Source organism: Octopus bimaculoides, chromosome 5, assembly GCF_001194135.2.
Source record: "Octopus bimaculoides isolate UCB-OBI-ISO-001 chromosome 5, ASM119413v2, whole genome shotgun sequence".
NCBI lineage: Eukaryota > Metazoa > Mollusca > Cephalopoda > Octopoda > Octopodidae > Octopus > Octopus bimaculoides.
Window position 1 is genome coordinate 310,046 of NC_068985.1, and position 18,442 is coordinate 328,487.

General features: G+C 34.5%; 1 protein-coding gene and 1 long non-coding RNA gene across 2 annotated transcripts in view; one reads left to right on the plus strand and one right to left on the minus strand.

Annotated features, from left to right (window-relative positions):
• Positions 1–6,761, plus strand: part of LOC128247883 (uncharacterized) — a 143,560-nt gene extending 136,799 nt beyond the window's left edge. The window contains exon 4 of the long non-coding RNA XR_008264189.1: positions 6,294–6,761. This is a non-coding gene — a long non-coding RNA (uncharacterized LOC128247883). The remainder of the gene's footprint in view (positions 1–6,293) is intronic.
• LOC106868193 (uncharacterized) overlaps positions 1–18,442 on the minus strand; it is a 363,847-nt gene that overhangs the window by 140,808 nt on the left and 204,597 nt on the right. The gene's annotated exons all lie outside the window — the stretch shown is intronic.

Sequence of the window (18,442 nt, forward strand, 5' to 3'; positions counted from 1 at the left end):
GTGGCCGTTGCCAGTACCGCCTGACTGGCCTTCGTAGGATTTTCGAGCGAGATCGTTGCCAGTGCCCCTGAACTGGCTCTTGTGCAGGTGGCACATAAAAGACCATTTCGAGTGTGGCCGTTGCCAGTACCGCCTGACTGGCCTTCATGCGGGTGACACGTAAAAGCACCCACTACACTCTCTGAGTGGTTGATGTTAGGAAGGGCATCCAGCTGTAGAAACTCTGCCAAATTAGATTGGAGCCTGGTGTTGCCTTCCGGTTTCACCAGTCCTAAGTCAAATCATTCAACCCATGCTAGCATGGAAAGCGGATGTTAAACGATGATGATGATGATGATATATACATGCATATACATGTCTACAAACATACATATATACAAATGTACACATACATACGTACATAAATAAATAAATAAATAAATACACACATATCTATCCATACATACACATATGCATATATGTACACACACCCATGTTTACATATATATACATACACACACATGCACAGATATACTCATACATACACACACACATATCTATCTACACACACGCATATACATACACACACATGCATGGATATATTCATGCATATGCACACATATATATAAAAATGTGCATCCATACACATGCATATATCTACACCTACTTTTATAATGCATTCAGTAAGAAACACAGCTACAGATATAACAGTTTAGTCTCACAAGGTATGAGAGCACACACCACATTCTATTGGATAGTATTTGGAAGTATGGTGTAAAATGTGTTTGTATTTGCTATTCGATTTGTTCTTGCTTCTTTAAGCCAATACCCCATCATTTTGTATGAGAGGAAGTCAAAAATTATCCACACTTTCACCATAACATATCTTTATTATTGTCGTACTGGCTTCTGCACGTGCGTGCTTGTAGTTGGTACTACCGTGGTCATGTGATCGAAGTTTGAGCCTGATCATGCCATTTTTTCTTCCTGGCTTTACAGTTAAGCATGGGTGCTCTACTAACAAAGTGCACCAAAGAAGAACAAAAAGCAGTAATCTGATTTCTCTGGAAAAGGGGTGTACGATCAACAGTTCAAGATACAGTGCTTTGCTGGCCAACAAACCGAAGCCAGCAATTCACACCAGACACTGAAGCCTATTGTGAAAGAAAGCTTTGTTGTTGCATGACAATGCACGCCCACACACGGCTGCCCAGACTGCAATTGGGTTTTGAGGTGCTGGAACACCCTGTCTACAGCCCAGACCTCACTCCTTCCGACTATCATATATTTGGACTGTTCAAAAATGGTTTACAAGGTCATCGATTTCCTATGGATGAAGATGTGTTATATTCGTGTATATTATTAATCTTCATTCATAATGTCTCATCTGTCATTTATTACACTTCAGATGTGGAAAGCACACAGGAGCAGCACACATAGGAAATAAATTCTTTCAGAAAGAGTTGATAACTTTTGTTACTTATTTAACATGAAAGTTGCTGATAGCTTTTGTGACTAACAGCAATGGAAGTCACTGATTCAAATGTGTCATAACCAGAGTAAAAATTGGGTAGAAGAAATTCAAGGAGTAATTTATAGTAATGAGGTAAGGAAAAGTTTCTCTTTTAGGACTTATGAAGTTAATGTACCAGATATGATGCTGTATGATAGCTAGGCTAGAGCTTTGAATATGGAGTAAAAAAGAAAGCAAGATTTCCTTAATGGAGCATAAATGAACTGGGAGAAAAGTTAGATGTAAAAGAAATCAAATGTAGTTTGTAAGAGAGAAAACTGCCCTGGTTCAGTGGAATGATGCATATGGATGATATCAGTTGTATAAAGAGGTGTTGAGTGTTTGAGGTGCATGGAGCGAATGAATGAGGGAAATCTACGAAGACATGTAGTGAATACTGATCATAAGAGGCTGAACCGCATAAAGGAAGTGAGAAAGAAATACAATGAGTGACAACAAGCAGAAGATCCACTGGTGCAAACATTCAGATGGTTTTGTCTCCATCAATCTCTTTACCATGTTATCTTTAAAGAACGAAGACAATATATAATAGGAAAGACTCTTTAGTCTTACCAAGGATATTATCACCCCTCTAATGTTAGTGACATGATAAAATGCATTCAGTATTCTCTGTAAAGGCAACTGGCTGTGGAAACCTTACCAAAAATATCCTGTACAAATGAGACATAGTTGCAACTGTTATGGAAGGTAAAAACTTCAATTAAGAACTGGTTCAGATTGTGGACTCACCTACCTCATGCCAGCATCAAAAGTGATTAGAAAATAAAAATAATGAGGACTCTCGGCATTATCTACTTCTAGTCCAAGTTTACTGGAAAGGTCAAAACCAAAAGCAAGCAAGTAATTTTATTTCGATGAAAATATTTAATTTGTAAAACTAATCTTCTGTATCTTGAAGATTTCATGTCATTTAACCAACAACAAAGGGAAAATTCACAATCTTCCCCTTCTTTAAGTTACGATCGGACAATGACCATTTCCAAAAATTTAAAGAAGAATTCTTCATCAGGAGGCACAAACCATTACTGAACACAGAAAAATGACATTCCATACCCCCACCAACAAATAATGGGATCCTCTCCTTTTTTTTTATAAAAAAAAGATATATGTAGGCTCAGGAGAGGCTGTGTGGTAAATAGCTCGCTTACTAACCACATGGTTCTGGGTTCATTCACACTGCGTGGCATCTTAGGCAAGTGTCTTCTACTATAGCCTCGGGCCGACGAAAGCCTTGTGAGTGGATTTGGTCGATGGAAACCAAGAGAAGCCCGTCGTAAATATATATATATATATATATATATATATATATATGTATATATATGTATGTGTGTGTATATGTTTTTGTGTCTGTGTTTGTCCCCCCAACATCGATTGGCTACCGATGTTGTTTACCGAGTACTTCTTTGTAAGTACTAAGCTTGCAAAGAATAAGTCCTGGGCTCGATTTGCTCGACTAAAGGCGGTGCTCCAGCATGGCCACAGTCAAATGACTGAAACAAGTAAAAGAGAGTAAAGAGAGTATACACATTGTACACCCTACTTCCAAATACTATCCAATAGAATGTGGTGTGTGCTCTCATAGCTTGTGAGACTAAACTGTTATATCTGTAGATGTGTTTCTTACTGAATGTATTATAAAAGTAGGTGTAGATAATCTAATCCATTCTGTGTAGATAATCTAATCCATTCTGTTGCTATTGCAAAGTACTCAGTTCAAAAGAAATAATTCTTTTTTTTTTTATTGCATTTGTGTAATTTATTTTTAAATTTCTAATTTTAATATGACATTCCTCAGTGTATCTTGTTTTATTGGCTAACTGTTGCAATTAACATATTTGATCTGGTTTCAGGCATTTAACTTGAGATGTTAATGAGCACTATGCATTAAAATGTAATAAAGAGAACTTGGAAAACATAAGCAATGAAGCAAAACTAATACAAAATACATTTCTCTCGCTTTAGGCGCTGGGACATTGATTAGAGGTCTGCTGCAATCTAAATGAAAGCAACAGTTTCTACTTTTTCATAGCAAAATGAAAGAGAAGATAAAAAAGGATAAAAATAGTAAAAAGCAAAATTTATTTATTGCAGAATTACATGTTTCTGAAAATAGAAAACTTAAAATATTTATATTAATTTTACATGATGGTTTTATCTACAATCAAGATGAAATCTCAGAGAAACTCTTCATTAAATGACTGCAAGCTGATGCTACAGGGCTTGCCTTGTTACGACCCAGTGATTTGCTGTTCATTTAAGAAGTATCATTAACAAGATAACATTTGATATCCATGATAAAAAAAAAATAAATAAAAGAAAAATGAACTAAGTAAGAGTGGGGAGTAGTCATCATCCCTTAAATGATCTGTTAATTAATTACCTACGTTTCTAATTAATTATCAGCTGCAAATCTGGGGAAAATATGAGTAATTTCAGTAAAATGGATTGTATTTCATTTCCACACATGATGAGGAGGATGATGATGATGATAATGATGATGACTATGATGATAATGATGAAGAAAAGGAGGATGAGAAGAAGGAGGGGGAGGAGGAGGAAGACAACGATGATGAGAAGACAAGGAACAAAATGGTGAGGAAATGGAGTGAATATTGGCAATTTCTTTCTATGGTAGCAGAATATTTCTCAAAGTTAGTTATTGTAAGGAGAATAGAAACCTGATTCAGTTGGGAGGAGAAACTCCAGTGTTTGATTGCAGACAGAGAAGTAGATGCAGAAACACATATAGAAATAACAACATAAGCACACAATATTCATGTAGCATACATACACAGAATTACATACACATACATGCTCATACACACAAATATAGCCACTGACAAACGCAGCCATATACACTCATAAATTGCTCAAAGGCATACATACACAGATATACACAGCTAAAATAAGCATGCAAACCCATTCAGTTGCTCTTCAGTCATCTTAATATTAAAAATCAACATTCATAGGTACTTTATAACATTAGTTCTTTCAAGTGAATATGAAAACATATAAACATATTATGCCATACATTTATGTAGAGTGGTGGTCATTGGTAAAAGAAACACTAGCTGTCATTAAATTCATATTAGCAAAATGGTGACATCATGACTAATTCATAGTGAAGTCATGAAAAAAATACAAAACTAGCCTGAGTTGAAGATGTACGTAACATTAGGATACTGACATTACTATAAACAACACTTGGTCTATGAGCTGAAAAGAGAGCATCCATAGGTTCATTTGATCTACTAAATATAGCAGTCCAAGATGCTATGTTATATTTGGAACCTCTTCATTGCAGGTACATTGGTTCAGAGCTGATCTGGGGTTAATCAACAACATTTCTAAGGCCTTAGTGAAAAAAATAAAGAGGAACCCAGTAATTTTGAAACAAGAAATTCATCAATTAAAATAAATATTCCTCTTTCATTAAATTGCAAAGGTTGTGTAGCTTCGATGAAGCCTGTAGTTTTCAAGGTTTACCAACATTTTTAGCTTTTGTATCCTTGTACAACTGTAAAAGAGAAACTTATTTGAACTTCTAAAATAAAATGATTCAATTAGTAATAGATAAATTTCAAAATTGGTTACTCAAGTTTCATGTGAGTAATATTCTATTTGCACCGATTCAACAAAAAGGGATGGACTGAAAGATAAACATTTACACTCATAATACACATGTCATACTATAGAGAAATATAGTTAAAATATGTATGTAGTAAATTCATACAACTCATGCCAGCCCGGGAAAACAAGTGTTCCAATGATGGTAATGGTGGTGGTAGTGGTGCATTCATGCATACACATATATATGCATTCAATCATGCAAAGACATAAAGAAATGCTTTGATGTTTTTCGTAACTGTGTACATGACACACTTCTGAATACAGAATATTTTAATATTTCACTCACAACACACATTTTAATCTAACAATGATAAAATCTAATCTAAAAGGTGGGATTTCTTGTGTGCAGCTGACATCCATATCCCTTCCACTACACACGACAGAAACTAGCTGAGATGAAATATAACCAGATTTAGCACAATGTACGCTCCCCGACTCTACCATACAATCAATGATTGATCAATCGATGTATATTGACATGTTTCTTCACTTCAATACACACAATAGTTGTTATTCTCTCCAGTAACAACATTAACAATGATTGGAATTATTATTATTATTATTATTATTATTATTATTAGATGATTATAACTACAGTTTCAGTGAAGTAATAATACTACTCTCATATCTGTCCCCACCCCCCTCCTCACCAATTTATATTGGATCAAATAAACAGAATTTAAAATCTAGGTGTGCTGAATCTAAAAGATAGAGAGCTGAGATATTTCAAATGAGATTATCCTTTCTCTTATCACAGATCAGACTAGGAATTCTCTAACTTTGGCATTTCTGACAGATTTCTCTTGTAGAACAGTTTCAAAAAGCTTTTAAAAAAATCTGAAAGATGTTTAAGGACATTATAATACTAAAACATTTAAAATGAAGAAGAAAATAAAATGTTTTATGTATAGTCTAAGGTAGGAAATTTGGATCGAAGTAAAGTATAAGGTTTCAAGTTAGTGATTGTTAAATTTAAGACAAATTCTTTGACTAGACTGACGAAAATATTGCTCCTGTTATGTATGTGTATATATATATATATATATATATATATATATATATATATATATATATATATATATATATATATATATATATATATATATTAATATGCATTTGACTTAGCATAATACTTTTTATATATTTTCAGTGCTGGAATAAGTCAATGGAGACTGCAAATAAGAAGAATTACGATCTTCAAAGTCAAGTGTATTAAAACGGAACTCCCAAATTTTAAACTGGGAACACTGTCTATTTTCTTTTTAATGTGTATGTCATTGTTGATAAATGTTCCAACCAAAAAAGAAGGCATTAAAACTACTAATTTAGGAGCTGTTTTTAGTATTATACAAATATTTATGTTTCAGAAAATTCTGGTATTTTTGTTCAATCCTTATATTTCATTTCATTTGCTTGTTTTTGTTTCCATAAAATATTTGATTTCAACTATTTTGATAATAATTGATAGTTCTATGAAACTACAACAAAAGGAATTCAAGTGACCATAAGAAAAAACCATTGAGGCTACTTGTGCAAGATGCTATGAAGTTTGAAACTGTAGCAAACCACTCAGAGAACCTAAACAATTCCTAAGTGAAATAGAAAACCATATCAAGAATGTCATTGAACAAGAGAAAGGTGATAAAGGTTATGGACAATTCCTACCTCAATAGGCACGTGTAAAACTTTCTAAACAAACTAGCGGTCTGGGATGATCATGATAAAAGTATTAAAAGCTGGAGCAAAGAGATGAGTGGGTAAGGTTACTCTTTCTGACACTTGCTCTTTGTGACAATTAAAAAAGAAGCATAGAAGTATTAATCTTAAGAAGTTAATTAATATGAAGACTTAGCAGGAGGGTCAGCTTATATGCTATTTGAGGAGATTAGTTTACTGCTGGTTAGTAAAAGAAATAAGAGTTTGAAAATAGGGAAAGAAGTTCCAGGAAGGGTTTCTGATATGTTGAAAGAATCAGGCAGTTAAGAAAATTCTTGTTCTGAGGTACTATTTATTTGGCTCTGCTTAAAACAATCAGAAACTATCACATGAAGGGAGACAATCAAAGAGAATATTCTATTGCCATTTTAAATTGAGGCCATTCCTGTTATTGAATGATTTCCTAATATTTAGAACTACAAACATGTGATCTACCTTAAAAGGCAAGTAGTGATATTGTTGAGGAAAATTTGGTTTCTGTAACTTATATAATCAGGTAGAAGCTTAATTGTTGGCTTGAGATAATCAACTCAGGCAAGATGGAATTATCATCAAATGATCAGTGTAGCAGCATCAACACCAACTGCAGATTCTAGAATCTGTCTTACTCTCTGCTTGCCCCGTCTTCAAAATTGAACTTATTGTTTCAGGGGATAGTTTTGTACAATGTTTTTAAATGTCAGGCTAAATTATTTTACACTGTTATTACATGTTGGGAGAATGCCTGGATCTGATTTTCATTTATAAGCATCACCATTTTATGCCTGTTTGTCAAAGCTGGTAGAACAGAATGTGACAAACAGCTTCTTTAGCTCATTGAGATCTACAAATCTCTAACAGACACAACAAAGATAATTGGTCAACTGTGCAGTTAGGATTTTCGATGATAGTGATTTGAGGTGACACAGCAAATTTGCATGGATAATTATCTCCATTCATTTGAATAAGTGAAGCCAATTGTTTATTAACTCAATGCTGAAGACAAAAAACAAAGAGGGTTCCATACATTTAGAAGAAATTGAAATAGCTGATGAGAATGGGAAGAAATCAGCAAGATGATTGCTAACAGGCTTTCAGAACTAATTCCTTTGAGAATTCAAAAGATTTGTTGCTCATGGTGACAGAGAATGTGTATTAATAGAGATGCATTAACATAAAATAATTTATACAATTTAAAAAGCCCTATTTTTTTGTAACTTAATATACAATCATTAATAGAATGGAGTCAAGAAAGTCGATGCCCAAATTTGGTCTGGAGCAGAACAACTCAAAGGTAACTTTTATGTTATTTCTGTGAGGCATAACTTTAGTCATAGCTATTAATGCAAAACTGTTGATTGATCAGTGATTAGACAGTGAAATACCAGAAGGTACAATGGTGAGAAAAAGTTTGTTGCATGTAAATTTTAATGTTAAGTAAGGAATCAGAAAAAAGTAATACAGTATAAAAAAAGTATTTTCTTTGTTGCTATGGAGATGAAGTGTGCAGGAGAGAAGACTGCACTGGTATGGTCATGTGATGCATATGGATGAGGACAGGTGCATAAAGAAGTGATAACCTCTAATTATGAAAGGAACCTGTGAAAGAGGTAGACCCAGGATGATGTGGGATGAGGTGGTGAAATGTGATCTTCAGATGTTGAGTCTCGTGGCAACAATGACTGACTTCTGGCACATTGCTATGCTTGAGAAGACATGTCAAGCTAAGTGAATTTGTGGTCATGGCTAGTGCCAGTGACACGTGAATGGTACCTGTGCTGGTGATGTATTAATGACACCTGTGCAGATGACAGGTGAAAGACACCTATGCCAGTGAGATGTAAAAGACAACCAGTACACACTATGGGGTGGTGTAATAATAGACAAGATTTGCAAGGGTGTATGGGGGAAGAAATAGGGAAAGTGGGAGAGAAGGAAGTAGGTAGACAACACCTATAAAGATTGGAGATAGTTGAGGGAATGGGTGCAAGAGTTGAAGAGGCTAAAGGAATGCTCGCAGCAGTAATGACTGTACCATTGACAGATGGAGAAAAGAGATGCCATGTTTGAGTAGGTTACAGGGGCAAAGAAGAGAGATGGAAGAGGTGTAGTGCATGAGGAGAGAGAATTTGATGCACAACAACCACCACAAGTCTTGGTCCCTTGTCGTCTCTGTGAGGCCCAATGTCTAAAAATCCTTTCTCACCACTTTGTCTCTCATCTTCCTGGATCTACCCCTTCCACATGTTCTCTCCATGATTAGAGATCAATGCTTTTTAGTGTAGCTGCCCTCATCCATATGCAACACATGACCATACCAGTGCAGTCTTCTCTTTTGCACACTACATCTGATGCCTTGTATACCCAATTTTTCTTACAAATCACTTACACTCTGAGGGAGAAGCCTTTCTTACAAACAAGGGTAGTAGTAGCTCTCTGAACTTTGCCCATCCTCTTCTTATTCTAGCAGCTATACTTTCAGAACTATCTCCTCCACTGCTAACATGGTCACCGAAGTAACAGAAACTGTCTACTACTTCTAAGGACCCCCTCCCCTGCTGGCATTTAAGGGAGTCTATTTTCTGTACACTCCTAGTGTTTAATGTACCTGCACATCTGCTACAAACAAACGCTACTTTTTTTCTGTTAACCTTCTTGTGATACTACTGCTGCACCTCTTATGTGTCAATATGCACAAGGTACATGTTTACTGGAAAGGTTTGCTGAAAACCTCAAAGTAAGCAATCAACATTAATAAAAAATATTATTTTAATTCTATAACCAAATATAGTCGTTCATTCATTGCCAGTGCCACCTGACTGGCTCCCCATGCAGGTGGTATATAAAAAGCACCATCCGAATGTGGTCGATGCCAGGTCCCCCCCACCTGACTGGCTCCTGTAAAAAGCACCATCCGACCGTGGCTGATACCAGTGCCGTCTGACTGGCTCCCATGCCGGTGGCTTGTAAAAAGCACCCACTACACTCTCGGAGTAGTTGGCATTAGGAAGGGCATCCAGCTGTAGAAACTCTGCCAGATCAGGTTGGAGTCTGGTGCAGCCTCCTGACTTGCCAGTCCTTAGTCAAACCATCCAATCCATGCCAGCATGGAAAATGGATGTTAAACGATGACAATGATGACGATGATGATGATTCAGTGCATATTTGGTATAGATAAGAACACTGAAGAAATCTGAAAAGCCAATATATTACGTGTGTCTGTGTGTATTTATGTTCACATCAGTTTAAAAACCAGTGGTGTTTGTGTTCTATGAAATTAGCAGTTCAACAAACAGAGATGAATACAAGAAGTAAGAAACTGAAATAAGAACTGGAAATCGCTGTAACTTATAGAATCTTTGAAGGTGGTGCTCCAGCATGGCTACTTTTATGGGTTTCAGTAATAACAATAAGAATAATAACAACAACAACAACAACGACATGAGTCATAGTAGTAGTAGTAGTAATAGCAACAGTTTTAACATTATGAGAAATTTGTTTTGGAGATTGTCCTTTTCGAAAATGAACAAGATGGGGGAAGAAAATTGGAGAAAAAGAAATATGGAACGAAAATGAAAGAAAATCAGAAATTATAGTGATACTGAGAAAATGTGTGTACACACACACGCACACGCATACACACACACACACAAATGAGGAGCGCTAAATTAAGTGTGTGGTGTGTGAGTGGAAGTAAGAGAAAGAAAGAAAGAAAGAATAGTCAATGTAGACTGGAGGCAAAATGGAAGAATTGTGATCGAGAATAATGTTTTGCTTTTTAAAAGCAGAGATTTTCCACTCGATGTAAAGTTTAAAAAAAAAGCTGCAGTAAATAAAAAGAAAGAAAACAATTGATGCAGGAGGAAGAGGAGGTAGAGGGGGACAAAAAAAGAAAAGAATAAAGAAATAAGTAATTAAATGGAGAATTATGAAAAAAATGACCGCGCTTGTGTGTGTGTGTGCGTGTGTGTGTGCGCGCATGCACACGTGCAGTACCAGTGGCTGCACCTCTTCAACAAGCTACAATTTCCATGGTAGTATTGAAGTGAAAGATTTGACTATAATATTGAATAGTAATTACTTCTATTGTCCATTAACAGTGGCATGCAAGATAACTCTTGCAGAGTAGCGTTCTGAGAGAAGTGGGTGTGGGATTAGGGAAGAGAGAGAGAGAGAGAAAGAAAGGAAGGAAGGAACAAAGGTAAAGTGAATGATTTAGTGAAGAAAAAGACAGAAAAATAGAGAATAAAGATGACAGAAAGATAAAGACTAGAGAGGTCAAGCAGAGAAAGAGTGTGTGTGCCTGTGTGTGTGTGTGTGTAGGGGTGGTCTTACTGGAAGCTGTATATACTGTCGTAGAGACGAATGGATAGATAGACAAATGCACACATATACCTATATATGTATACATATATTGATAAATCTATCTATCTTTATACATATTCATGTGTATGTGCGCGCGCGCGCACACACACACACACACACACACAAACAGAGAAATGGAGACAGAGTGATGATAAATTTATACAACAATTGGTGTGGTCAGGAAGCAAAGCATAAAGCCATTAGTTCACACTACAAAAAGATTTTGGCAATGATGATGTTTTCATTTCTGCCAACTAATATGCTATTAGCATACCTGGTAGTGTAAGGTGTTGGATATTTATTGGAAAGATGAGAAAAAGTTCAAGTTAGGTTCACTGAATTTTAACAGACCTGTCTTCTAGTGAATGTGGGAAGTGAAACTGTTGGCATGCACTTCACACTTTCTAGAAAGTTGAGAAATATTGAATTGTTCTTTGCTTTTGTACCTGAGGCAATGGCAGCACTGCTCCTTTTTTAACTAGGATATCCCCAGAGAAAACCTGTGAAGAGTTAATTTAGTAGGGATTAAACGGTAACTAATTAATCTCAGAAACCAGAATACAAAGCTACTGACCTGACCCGATAGGACAATATCAGTTGCCCTGGACATTACCTTTGCCCTATACATAGGCCAACTATTTAGGGAGAAATGTAGATATAAACAAGGACAAATGGCTGTGTGGTTAAGAAGTTTGCTTCTCAATCACATGGTCTTGGGTTTGGTCTTACTATGCAGTACTTTGGGCAAATGTCTTGGATGATGATGCTGATGATGCTGATGATGAGAATGATGAAAATATTACGTACACACAAAAACACTCAGAGTATGTAAAAAAAAACTGCAACACATACAGCAATGAAGCAATCTCTTAATGCTATTTTTTTTACTTCTTTACGTAAATTCTTAGAAACATCTTACCTCATTTATATGTACATAAAACAGGTGCACATAAAAAATGATGCAAATAGGTAGACATGTCCTTATTTGTATATAAATGTAGAAATGATTGTGTTGTCTAAGACAAGCACATGTGGTGCTGAATGGGCTTCCATGCAAATAGACCCTACAAGTGATCGTGTTTGTGTATACAAATGCACGTGCACATGAAAGCATTAAAGAAAATCAGTCATTTATTGTGATATGAGGAGATATGATTAGATAACTGTCAACTGGCAACATGCACTTTCATCTTTTATTAGTCTATTTTCCATCATAGAATAAATCTCTTGAGATACTCAGCTTCCTGGTAAATGGTGCTCAGAGTGTTCAGGATCTTGTCTCGTATGGTATCATATATTGAAGTAAATGAAAAGCATTCCAACGGCGACACATAGAAAAAGTAGTTTTGTTAGTAAAAAGGTAAATGGGTCTGGCACAAGCAGTGGAGTACCACATGGAATATGAGATTTCATTTCTAAGCTCATTTTGCATTCTAATTTTAAAAATCATTCGGGTTGTCTCAATTCCTTACTTAAACAGTTTAGGTATGTACCAGGTAAGAAAAATAATAGCATTAAGACAAAAACGCAAAAATTACTAGGAAGTATGAACAAACAAACGACAAAGCACTTCCTAATGTGGTTCAAATGCTTTTCAGAGATGGAGGTTTTAATCAAACTTTTATTGCTAAACATTAAAAGTGACATCTAATATAATGACAGATGAAACGAGCCCAAGAATTGATATCTATATTTCCCCAAAATCAAACGAGGTCAGACTTTAAAGCACGTAAATTATATAAGACTGAAAGATCTTCAGGAAGAAATTTCCTTTTAAAGTTATTATTAATATGGTGTCCATTGTTCAGATTATTAATTTTATGCTTTGCATTTCAAACAGTACAATAGTTTGACCAACATAAGCTCTGATCATCTTCAGTTCCGTGTGTGTGTGTGTGTGTGTGTGTGTGTGTGTTGCAGCAGCTCAGTTGGTAAAGCTGAAAACTGTAGTATGAATTCTGATGACTGTGATATCATCATCATCATTGCTGTCGTTTAATGTCTGTCTTTGTGCAAGAGAAGTAACTCCAGATTAAATTCTTTATCTGTATGACATACTTAACCAACATATATCAGTGGTTCTCTTGACCGAAACTTGTGCTTTTACAAACCCTACCACAAACCTATTGAAAATCACACGTATGTACATAAGCAGTTTTGTCAATCCTTACAGTGTTTAAAAACCTTATAGCTAATACTAGTTACACAATATCTAATCTCTCCTACTGTAAGGAAATATTCAATAAAGAGATCCCTACTTTAATAATGTTCTAGTTAACAGTGGCTTCAAAGTCAAAGCAGCTTACATGCCCACCACAAAAAAGCACAAAGCCTAAAAACAAACCTGGCAGGATAATTAAATATCACTAACCATTGTTATTCCTATTCCAAAGGTACACAATCTAATCAAAAACACAATTCCCCACTTTCCTTTTTTCCCCTAATTTCCTATTTTCATTTACTTTTTCATCTCATTCTTTCTGATCTTTTCTCAGAGAGCAGCCATATTGTAATCTGAGCCTGAAAAATTGCATAATAGTCTGCCATACAAACTCATTTGATAAGTGTACTGTCTGACTATCAGAGAATGAAACTTATAATAGATCACATTTAAATCCTATGTTTAATAAACATTTATCTCTTCTCACTGGATGGAATATTTCTTTTGTTGATCCCACCAATAATGGAACAGCACGCTATGGATGTACCAACATTTATGTAGTGTACCATTTTGAAACACTAATTCCATTTTATGCTCAAGTTTTACTTTTTCTGATTATTTTAGTTTATTTTAGGTTTTTGAAATTAAAAATATAACAAAATGTAATGATTTTATTGTATGAGTTTAAAGCAACGGAAAAACACCTGAAATATGAATCAAAAATTTACTCATTAGTCCATCAACAACTTTTCTGTCCAACATTGGTTTCAAAAATGTTATAGGGGAGACTGATTCGGAAGAGTCATTACGGGACTGTTACTGAAGCAAAACAATTTGAGAGATTTCAGGAGGATTAAACTTTGCTTCATATAGGAAAATCAAAACTCATTAAATGGATTCTGGAAGAAATGAATAAAGGTAAAAAAGAAACCGCTATGATGATGCTGCATCTTTTGCACAATAAAAAACAATTCATTTCCAAATTTCCCTGTGACATGTGCCAAAAGAAAAGAGGGCAGAGGGGATTCTATATGACAAATGATAATGTTCCATGCCGGGGCTGGTCTGAAGTAAAGAACCAAAATACTTTCCCATACTGAAACTGGATCAAAGGAAGGTTATTGCAATTTTTGCGGGGGTGGGGTGGGGCAGTAAATGGAATCAGCCATTAATATTTCTTGAGTCCTTGCAAAAAAACCAACAGAGAGGTATTGCCATAAAATTGGCAAACTGCACCAAAAGCTGCATCAGTTACATCTGGCATTGATCAATTGAAAAGGGCCAATTTTTTTCACGACAAGAATTGACCATATGTTTCACAAATGACTCCACAGAAATTGAATGAATTGAGTTACAAACTCATGCTCAATTAATTCTCTACATTTTTCTCCTCCAGACTTCTGCATTTTCAAGCATCTTGATGCAGAAGATAACTTAATCCAAAAGATCTTCAACAACAAGGTACTAGCATAATATGCCATCAAAGACTTAATTTGTTCCATGAATCTAGGATTGTATGCCATCAGAATATACATTTGCTTCAGGTTAGCAAAAATGTGTAAATTCTAATGATTATTTTGAGTAATAAAATTCATTGAGCTGAAATATACCATATATACTCATGTATATTTTACAGCAAAAACATTTTTCTATATCCCAAAAAGCCTGATGCACATTATACATTTGCACATTATACATTTGCACATGATATGCAGGTACAAAAATCTAAATGTTATTGAATTGAGTTTAGTAATTACAAAAGTTCTTAAACTTTTCTTCTGAATGCTGATTATAGTTTTAATTAAATTTGAACTGTTTGTGAGAACTTTGTAAGACATTTTTTTTAATAACTATGCTTTGTAATTGCTTTTTTTTTTTAAGGAGATCTTTTTGTAGCTATGCACTGATAACATATGTCCACTTCAGTATTTTTATATTTCAACAATCTCTCTCTCCCTCTCTCTCTGTGTTTCACCTTACTGTGATTGATGGGCACAACTTCTTAAGCCGTATGCCTCAGCTTGAAAATACAGAAAAATCATATCACACTCATTTCTCATTACACAGATATCATCTCCAATATGAGTGCTCTGAAATATAGTAATTTTTATACAAGTGGAGAAAAATTTAAAGTAAATAAATGGAAAAGAAATTGTGAATCGTCCAGCTAATTTATATTCAGTCGTGGTGAAAATAAGTCAAAAATTAAGCACTGCATCTAGAAATTGAAAAACATGTGGAGGAAAACCTGCAGTTTTCCTGAGTTAGAAACAGAAATGAAGAAATATTTTCATGATTTGAGAGTAAGTGGTTCTACTATTTCAAGTGAAATGTTGAGCATTTCAAACTTTACAACTAAAGCATAATTTGATTCTTAAATCTCATTCCTAGACAAATTCTCAGTGTTTGTGTCAATATCCTGACAACTTTATAGAAGAAATATTCAATTCCAATAAATTAATATTGATCTGCAAAAGACAATCTCATATTTACTTCATCAAATTGGGAATTCTGATCAAATGCCAGTGTGTTTTCAAATGTCAGCTGATAAAATACATGACAGAGCTGAAACTAAAGCTGTATGCGTTTGTACAGGTGGCAACGAAAAACAGTTTTGCACAGTAATGTTTGCTTTTAACCATCTGCTTATGTCATATTTGAATGCAAAATGCTAGCAAAAGTGATTAAATTTACAAATAATGCTGTTGTTCAAGTTAATGACAAGGTATATGTAACTATGTTTGGAGAATGGATTTGTTTCATTTGGAACGATCATACTTGTTCTTTGCTAAAATCCAAATCAGTGCCTATATTAGATTCTTCTAATGACCAGTATGGAGATGATGTTAAAAAATGGTCCACAACAGCATACTATAAACTTGTTGCCATTCCTGATGAGCTAAAGACCATTTTACAAGCTTGCACCAATGAAAGAAATGTTCACAACCTGATTGTGTTGTATTGTGAACATATAGCTAATCACAACCTTGACTTCAGCGCTTCAGGCAATATTAAAAAGCTTTTACTGCAGCAAATTGTATCACAGATAAAGGAAACATAAGACTATTGATTCTGACATGAGAGCTTAACACTTTAAAAGATAGAATGCACTTTATGAATCAGAAGATAAGACGATATGGCAAAAAGACAGTGATGATGAAACAAATATAAGTGAACAGCTACAGGAAGCAAGATTGATTCAGTGTTTGATAACAATGGATAATGTGATGCTATTGATTAAAATAAACTTTAGCAACAGTCAAAATCTAAAAGCAGAAATGCAAGGGAGATAATTTCAATAAGCTCAGCTGATTGAAAATTTTGGAAAATAAGGACAAAGCTGTTTGAATATTGAACTCAACTGTTTAAAGGCATATTTCAATCTTACAAGAACTCATGGACTGGAGCAATGTGGAATGGAATGTTTTGCTCAAGAACACAACACATTGCTCAGTCCAGAAAATGAAACCACAATCTTATGATCATGAGTACAACACCCTAACCACCCAACCACACACACACACACACACACGCACATAAGAATTCCCCATGTGCAATATGTAAGTTGATATTATTGGAGTTATTTCCTATAAAATGCTAAGAATTTTGTAGGAATTTATTTATAATATCTGTTCTTTGTAACTCTGCATTACTGAGACATATCTACATCTGTGGAAGTGGTATCAATAGACATTTCCCATTTCAACAATTTGAAGCATTGTTATAATAAATAGAGAATAAAAGAAAAAAACATTGAAAATGTGTAAAGAAAACAGCAGCAATCATGTCCTCTTGGTATCTTTATAAGGATCACAATAAAGAAAATGGTTAAGAAGGCTTGGCTAGTGTGGGGTGTAAACAAACAAAATGCATTTTGTTTATCAACCCCTTGCAAATGGTAGAATTTCAATAATATCAGCTGATCGAAAATTTTGGAAAATAAGGACAAAGCCTTGAAAAAAAAAAAAAAATGGAAGGTCCACCATAGAAAAATTTTTTAAATTCCTGACCGTAAATATAGTAATGAATATAAATTTCATATCGAGATAGTTTGAATGAAAAATCTGTTTGAACTACCTCTTATCTGAATACCAATGTTTTTAATGGTAACTTTCTTGGGCTGGTTAAACTTTTATCTTATTGGGATCCTATCCTTGAAACCTTGTCAGGAAAGTGAAAGAAAACCATGAAAAAAAGTTACCAGCACTTTCTTTTCCAACTACTTCAAAATAAGAATATCTTCCTGTGCATCAGGTATCATAGTTTAGTTTATATAAAAATAGGTTCAGAAGAGGGAGAAAATTACATAGGGACAAATAGAAATGCATGACATTGCATGCAGAGAAAATTCGACTTCCCAGTTACTGGCAAATATCTCACAGTGAACTTACAGATATTTCTGCGATTTCAACCAACTTTAAGACTTTTTCTATTGTAGTAGTGATGAAATATTTTAATAACAGCAGATAAATAAGGTGTTTGTATTTCATGAAAAATATTGACCATATTCACATATGCAGATTTAATCTTAATTACATTTATATTCAATTAATTAATCTTAATTATTATGTTTATATTTAATTTTTTTTTGATTGCATGTATATTCATTACTATTATTGACTGTAAAAGTGAATATTCCAAATATTTGATCCTTTGTTACTGTTAACAACAATAATATTTTACAACTTCTGTCACGAAAACATCTATTTATGAAATTAGAATATCCAACAGCTCATAATGGAATCAAAAAAATTATAACAACATTAATTTAAAAAGTCATCTAGTTATATTAAAAAGAAAGTGAAACCTGTAAATTACATATACATAATATTTCATAAAGTCATATCACAAAGATTTCAATGCATTTTCTTGTCTGTTTTTAATATAATTTACCACATGAAGAATTCACAGATTTTTATTCAATATAGATCATCATTACCATTTAACGTCTATTTTCCATGCTGGCATGGGCTGGACGTTTGATCAGAGCTTGCAAGCTGCAGAGCTGCACAATGTTCCAGTTAGGTTTGGCAGTGTTTCTACAGCTGGATGCCCTTCCTAATGCCAACCACTTTACA